Source organism: Podarcis filfolensis, assembly GCF_964270895.1.
Source record: "Podarcis filfolensis genome assembly, chromosome: 6".
NCBI classification, from domain to species: Eukaryota; Metazoa; Chordata; class Lepidosauria; order Squamata; family Lacertidae; genus Podarcis; species Podarcis filfolensis.
In genome coordinates, this window is record NC_139609.1 from 42665526 (window position 1) to 42673357 (window position 7832).

The following is a 7832-nucleotide window of genomic DNA, read 5'->3' on the forward strand; positions in this document are numbered from 1 at the left end:
TTACAATATCTCTTCTAACTTGGAAATGCTGAATTTTCACGTGTCTGTCTTTCACATTATCTCTTTGGTGGAATCTCTTGCACACCTTTCCTGGAGAAAAGCCCCAGTGAAACAGTGGTACTTACTTCTGAGTAAGCATGCATAGGATTGTCTTAGTAGACTATTCCATGTTTAAAATTTAGGGGTGATTTTCTCATAATTGGCCTATTATAGGCCTCCACTAATTGAACTGTTTTAGACATCAATAATTGACAAATAATAAGGACCACTGATTCAGTTCCAAAGAGAGTTAATATGTATGTACTGTGCTGCACTCTGCTTTAGTAATTAATTTATATGCAGCCCGATATTTTGCCCATCTTCTAGTTATTCCCATCATTTATCAAATTGGGTTTGCTAAGTTTAACATCATCAACACATCTAGTTTCATGTCATTTCTCAACTGCAAATCTTTTTCTTCAAAGTTATTATAACCAATGAAACTTCTTTACACCAATTTTCATTTCTGTTCCTAATCACAATACAAAACTTCTGTTCTATTTTCCACAGTATTTCCGAATGAAGAAAAGCCAAAATGCTGCCTTTTTATTACTTAATAAAGGTAAAGGTAAAGGTACCCCTGCCCGTACGGGCCAGTCTTGACAGACTCTAGGGTTGTGCGCCCATCTCACTCAAGAGGCCGGGGGCCAGCGCTGTCCGGAGACACTTCCAGGTCACGTGGCCAGCGTGACAAAGCTGCATCTGGAGAGCCAGCGCAACACACGGAAACGCTGTTTACCTTCCCGCCAGTAAGCGGTCCCTATTTATCTACTTCCACCCGGGGGTGCTTTCGAACTGCTAGGTTGGCAGGCGCTGGGACCGAGCAACGGGAGCGCACCTCGCCGCAGGGATTCGAACCGCCGACCTTTCGATCGGCAAGCCCTAGGCGCTGAGGCTTTTACCCACAGCGCCACCCGCGTGATTTATTACTTAATACATCAGGTTAATTGCCCTTCCCATCTTATTTCTGTGAACTTCTGTAATAAAGCTTGCTTAATCAATATGAATTAAGTCAAGCAATTGGCACACTTTGTTATTTTATTTAACCATCATCCTAATTCAAAGCATATAGATTGCACACAATGTACTTACGTCCCATCAGACATCTTCTTGGGTTGATGAAACTGCCTCAGATTGTTCTGGTTATATTTTAGATGCTGCCAGACAGCCACGCAGGACACTGAATAGGACACTGAACTCTTGGACTCTGGGCTAGAGTTCCTGCCTCAGAAGGTCCACAATTCCTAAAACATTCAGGCTCACATCCAGTAAAATACTTGAAGGTTATATAAAGACTGACCTAACCAATCACAGCAAGAATAATTTTACAGGGTGGGATCAGGAGTGTTAATGTAATCAGTGAAAGGCACACCCACAATAACAAAGGTCCGTGTATGGCAGGGCTATCCTTGATGCATTGCACAGACTTTTTCCTGGAGATAAAAATCTATCATGAGTAAAGTAACTTCCCCAAAGGATGTGTGCTGAAATTTCTTCAAAGCCAGACTCTTAGCTATGCTATCTGATCCTTCTACCCTAATGCCCTATGGATGCTAATACAGCATAACATGAAGATTTCCAAAAAATGAAGACAACATCCACATATGGGAAGGAATCAAATTATATCATATGTAGAAATTGTGAAAGTGCCTCTTTTTCAGTGATGATGCTTTCTGCAAGCTGCCATGCACCTGAGATCTAGGAAAACCTGGTTGAGAGTGCAAGGGTAAAAGAAAAATCTAGAAAATCTGGCCCAGGGGCAAATAAGAAGAACAAATAACTTTATCCTTTGCTCCACTGCCACAGTGCTTTGCTGTTAAGAGCTTTTTTTGATGTCCGCAGTTGCATCAACCACCAAAGCATTTATAAATATCAGCTCACTAAAGAATCCACCCAAAGTTTTACAGCCTCAGATTAAGAGATGATTGAAAGATAAATGTATTAGGTTGATAGAACCAGTTTTATCTCCTTCATGCCAGAATGCTTTAATTCAGGGGTAAAGCCGAGCTGGTTGGTTTGCAATGTGTTGTATTCCCAGGATCAATCACTCTCAGAAATCCCATTGCCCCTGCGCTGTCAATACAGTCTAAACATTACTCTTTTGAGCAATTAATCTTAGTCAAAGATCTACAGGGTTGAGTCACCATTTGAACATCACCGTCTCATGCTGAGATCCTGCACTGTGCATCCATGAACATAAGGAAAACCTACTAGGAATTATCTCTTGCTTTGAAATATTTGATTTCAGATTTCTGAATCACTATTTCCCCTGCACACATTCAATTCTGATGTAAATAATCACTGATTTAGGTGTAGTCCTTTTCGTTTCTGTATACGCTATACTGACTAAATAATCTAGGCTTGGCTTTGGCTTTTATTTCATTGTAACCACTGTAGCACAGGGAATTCATAAAAGAGTTTTTTATACTGTGTTGTTCTGAGCGTATCAGGGCCAAAACAGAAGTCAAAGAGATGCCAAAGATGGGTGTATTGCTAGATTGCTTCCGCAAAGCGATTATATGCTTCTACAGCTGGCTAAATGTTTGACTATTGTCACTCAAGTGAATCTGCTGTTTCAATTTATTGATTTCTTAATTTCCCCATTTTCTTCACATGCCATTCTGTTGTAATTGTTCACTTGAGGATTCTTCCACAGAGCCAACTCTTCATGGAAGAATGGGGCTACATGTTCCTTATGATGTGGAGGCAGCCCTATTCTTCCATGTAGAGTTGGCTGTGGAATAATCCTCAGTTGAACATTTAAAGCACATTTCCCTCTCCCAAAGGATCTTGGGAGATGTTGTTTGTTAAGTGTTCCTAGGATTCTTTGGGAAGGATGTTCTGAATGTGTGGTGCGTATGTAGCCGAGGTGGAAAAGACAGAGAGCTACAAAGGGAATCCAAATTCCTATCTCATTTGTCCTCACCATAACCTGGTGGTGAGGATTTAACTGAGAAGCACTGTCTAGCCAAAGTCATCCATGCAACTTTGGGTGAATCTGCAGTTGAATATGGCTCTCCCATGTTGACACCCAACACTGTGTTCCTACTAATAAGAAAACTTTATCTGAATTGGTTCTACCCTGATGTACTACTGTTCAGATAAACTGAAGAGTGCAGATAGACAAAACACCATGTTGCATCTGCACCAGCGAAGCCGGATATCTTTTCTGCAATAAAACGTATCTCTCCCATATTGGTCTCTACAGCCATGGCAGGCACTATACCTCTCCAACAGTTTGACTTTACCCCCAATGGCGCACTCTTCCATTGTCTTTCAAGAAAGGTGAATGCCTTCATATAACTTTAATCACTATGCTCCAATGCACAATCCTACCTCTTCAAATCTTTACAGTAGACTTAGCCTTTATACCCAAATCCCAGATGAATTCAATTGTCACACTCCTACCCCTTTTTGCTCATGCATGTCACACAGCCTTTAGTCTAAAAACAAGGAAAACAAGAATTGCATCCAAAGACCAGAACAGTTCTGTGAAGAATTTGGAAAGCCAGGAGTTTTGTTGTTGTTCCTCATTTATCCAAAGCTATTGGTCATTCACTTGGGACATAGTGATTTCATACTATGTTATATAAGGCAGGATTTATTAGGAATATACATGCCTATTGCTCATTGGTTCATACTCCAAATCTTCAGGGGCTATTTATTACAGTATGTCAGTAATTACATTATGACACAGACATTATTTCAAGCTATCTTGCTATACTCATATATAACATATCATATAGATAGATAGATACACACACACACACACACACACACACACACACACACACAAAACGTAGTAGCAAACAAAAACAATACCCCAACACACACCACAGTGTTGGGTTGAAATAACAACAGACGAGTGGTGAGTGTCATATGGGAGGCATCTCTCGAGCAAGTCTCGGGGAGTCCCTTTTATTGAATATTACAGCATTGCCACACATGTGCTTATTGCTGATTGGTTAACACAAATACAAAGCAAAAGGTTGCATATAGGCATTAATCACCGATAGATTAAAGGCCGGGAAAGGGAGCACAAAACTAGACAGGCATGAAAACCTCCTAATTAAAATATAACTAGTGATTGATATAGCAAGACTTAAACAATTATGTTCCGATAGATGTGGTCAACTATGCATTAAGAACAGGGTCAGAGTATAATGTTTTCCTGAACTCAATGTGAACTGAACATTCTAAGGTGATGAAGGAACGTCTTAATATTAGAACGATTTGTGCAGCATGTGCAGAAACAAAGCTTAGAAGCAAGAACTTCCCATCACCACAGTTTAAAAGCCATTGATTGTTTAAGTATCCAAAGGTTAACCAGCAGCAAATTAACCTGAGCCTTGTCTTTGGGAAGGGGAATGACTGGTGAAGGGAGAAGCAATCAGGGAGAGTGGCACCCATGACAAGCTTTCAAAATTCAAAAGTGATTACAAGCCCCAAAATGTTGTCAACCCTTGATGTAAAATGAAGCACATTGGAACAAAAACAATAGCCCTAATGACTGCACATAATTGAACTTGCCACACTTACCCTAGGATAGCCTGAGAATGCCCACTCAGTTAAGGAAGGTAAATTTTGCTACCATCCACGACCTTCCCCCACCCCCATGTTGTTGCCCTGAGGAAACCACCCAGTGCTTAAGGAAGAAAGAAACAGAAGGAACTAGTAAAACTTCCCCATATTACCAAAACTAACTCTATCCTACAGCTACCAGGCTTCCTCAATTTGAAGAAAAAAATCTCAGTGCTATTATGCCTGATCAGATAACGAAAAAACAAACCTGAAATATATGGCTGATCAGGTTTTGAAAAATGTATACTGTATTGTGCAAGTAACAGTGAAGCAAGCTTTGGAGAAGAATCACCAGCATGGAGAACAACAGTGTGACAGACTTCAGTGGGAAAAGATTTAGAACCAGAAAGTTGTTGACAACAGAGAGACAAGCAGCAAGCCAACTGAAAGTATCAAATGGAGCTACTGAAAGAGCAAGATTTTTTACTTTGGTACACAGCCATATAAAAGGACTGCCAGTCCTTTCGTTATATGGATCCTAGATCATGTAAAGCTTTAAAGATCACAGATAGCACCTAAATGGGCCCCAAAGCATAGTGATAGTCAGTGCAACAGATGCAAACAAGCTATATGTGAATGCATAATAAAATAAATATCATCCTCTCTTCTTACCTTCCTTTCCTTGTATGTGATGTCTTTTCTCCAGACAGGGACTGTCCTAACTGCTGATCTTTGAAAGTCATTCCAAGAGCTTCCCCTGTGCTGGGCTTCATTCAGGGTGGGGAGTATCCTGTCCTCCCAAATTATTGTCTAGCATGTGCAGCCTTCGCCACTGAATCCACATCTCTTGAATGTTGCATACCCTCTGTCATTCCTCCTCAAGCACACAAATTTAAGCTATATTTTGTGTTGCGCTGGGGGAGGGTCATGGTCAAGAACCACTCAGCGAACAAAGCCTTTCTTAGATTTCTGTCAAATTTCCATTTTCCAAGAAAGGATTTGAAGTGGTGTGAATACCTGCCAGGAAATTAAGTAAATGTGCCTCTTTGTCCTGATCCTTTTGGGGCGTGTTTGCACATATCAAAGAGGTATCATTAGTATATCATTAGCCCTCACATTTCTCCAGTCACTTCTTCATATAAGTAGTTAACCACCAGCCATAAAATATAATAAAACTTAATGTGGCCATATATTGATACTTATATCCTTATAACCTGATTTTGGATATATACGTTCATTCAACTTAATTGTAGCAACCTGAGGATGTGCTCTTCCATTTAGAAGAAAATCACCACCATCACCCCATATTTTTCACTTAATGAAAAAGAGATATACCGTATTTTTCGCTCCACAAGACGGACCTGACCATAAGACACACCTAGTTTTTAGAGGAGGAAAACAAGAAAAAAAATATTCTGAACGAAACAGTGGATGTATGATTTTTGTGGTTCATGCTGTGGCCACAGACATGTGATTTGATGGTGAGTTTGGGGTGACCCAATGCAAAAATCCTGAGGATCCATGTGGATCCGTGCTTTGTAACCACATTTTTACAGCCCTGCCTTGTCACACCCTCGTTGCCTGGCCACACCCCACACATTGGAGGGCAAATCTAGTAGCAGTTGCACAGCCTTCAACTATGCTCAGTGTATTGTTTCTATGGAGATTTCAAAAAGGGCCCACAAAGGAAGGAAAGAAGGAAGAATAGAGAGGTGTTCCCGAATAACTGTACAACATCAGAACCCCCCAGCTTTTTCTGGGCCCTGCTCTCCAGCGTATGGATTGACCAAGCCCTGCTGGAGATTTCTGCCTTACCGTTCTTATGGAGATTTATCTGAGCCCGCACTACATCTGGATGGTCAGGCCCAAGTCCAAGGATTTGCATAGCTATATAGCTGAAGGTTGTGCCCAATACTGTTGACTGTTCTGTAAGATGGCTACCATAAAGAGAGATCAAAGAGCCATTAGAAAATAGACCAGTGACTCCAGATGTCGAGAAATCTCTTTGAATTGTTTAGTTTCCATTCTTCTGATATATTACCTTAATGCAAACTGCGAACCATTTTGTGGTTTGCTATTGGTTTGACAGGATACATTTGGATGATGCCAGCCTGGCTTCACCAGACGATTTATCAATTTTAGTACTTCCTACAGATGGTGGTTTTCAAAGGCAATAGTGAAGTCCGATATCATGTCTTCATTATTGCTGCCTATCTCCACCCCTCATGCCACAATTTTATTTTTCTCTGCCACAGCTGTACAGGCTGAGCCCAGCTTGCATTCTGGTCATCTACCCTGCTGCCCAGTCCACATGGTGAGTATTGCAAATGAAAGGCTCACAGTCAAAAGAGAACAGAATGCAGAAGTGATTTAAAGAAGCCTTCCCGTGGAATTGCATCATGGACCAGCCCAAGACAAAGATATGCAGAATTAGAGCATCTCTCCCCAGGCCAGTGTAGAGAAGCTCCTTGGACTACTTACAGGCCCCAGCCACCATCTGGAAGCTGTTTTGAGAGGATATAGCACAGGAATTAATTAGACTAAATTAAAAGATGCCTGCTTCTTGGGAGAAAAGCAAAGACAAACCTAGATAGCATCTTAAAAAGCAGAGACATCACCTTGCCAACAAAGGTCCGTATAGTTAAAGCTATGGTTTTCCCAGTAGTGAGGTATGGAAGTGAGAGCTGGACCATAAAGAAGGCTGATCACCAAAGAATTGATGCTTTTGAATTATGGTGCTGGAGGAGACTCTTGAGAGTCCCATGGACTGCAAGAAGATCAAACCTATCCATTCTGAAGGAAATCAGCCCTGAGTGCTCACTGGAAGGACAGATTGTGAAGCTGAGGCTCCAATACTTTGGCCACCTCATGAGAAGAGAAGACTCCCTGGAAAAGACCCTGATGTTGGGAAAGATGGAGGGCACAAGGAGAAGGGGACAACAGAGGACAAGATTGTTGGATAGTGTTCTTGGAGCTACCAGCATGAGTTTGACCAAACTGCGTGAGGTAGTGGAAGACAGAAGTGCCTGGCATGCTCTGGTCCATGGGGTCATGAAGAGTCGGACATGACTAAACGACTAAACAACAAAGCGCAGGAACTCTCTCTTGACCTCTTGTGGCAATGATATCCTGGCAATATAGCATGCCATCAAAAGACCTGTTTGATTAAAAAAAGAAAAAGAACAATTTATAATACTTGACTATCTCAGCTTTGGTTTGATTTGCCACTAAATCACCTGTTTTGATATGAAAAATTATATTGTGCTTTTGTA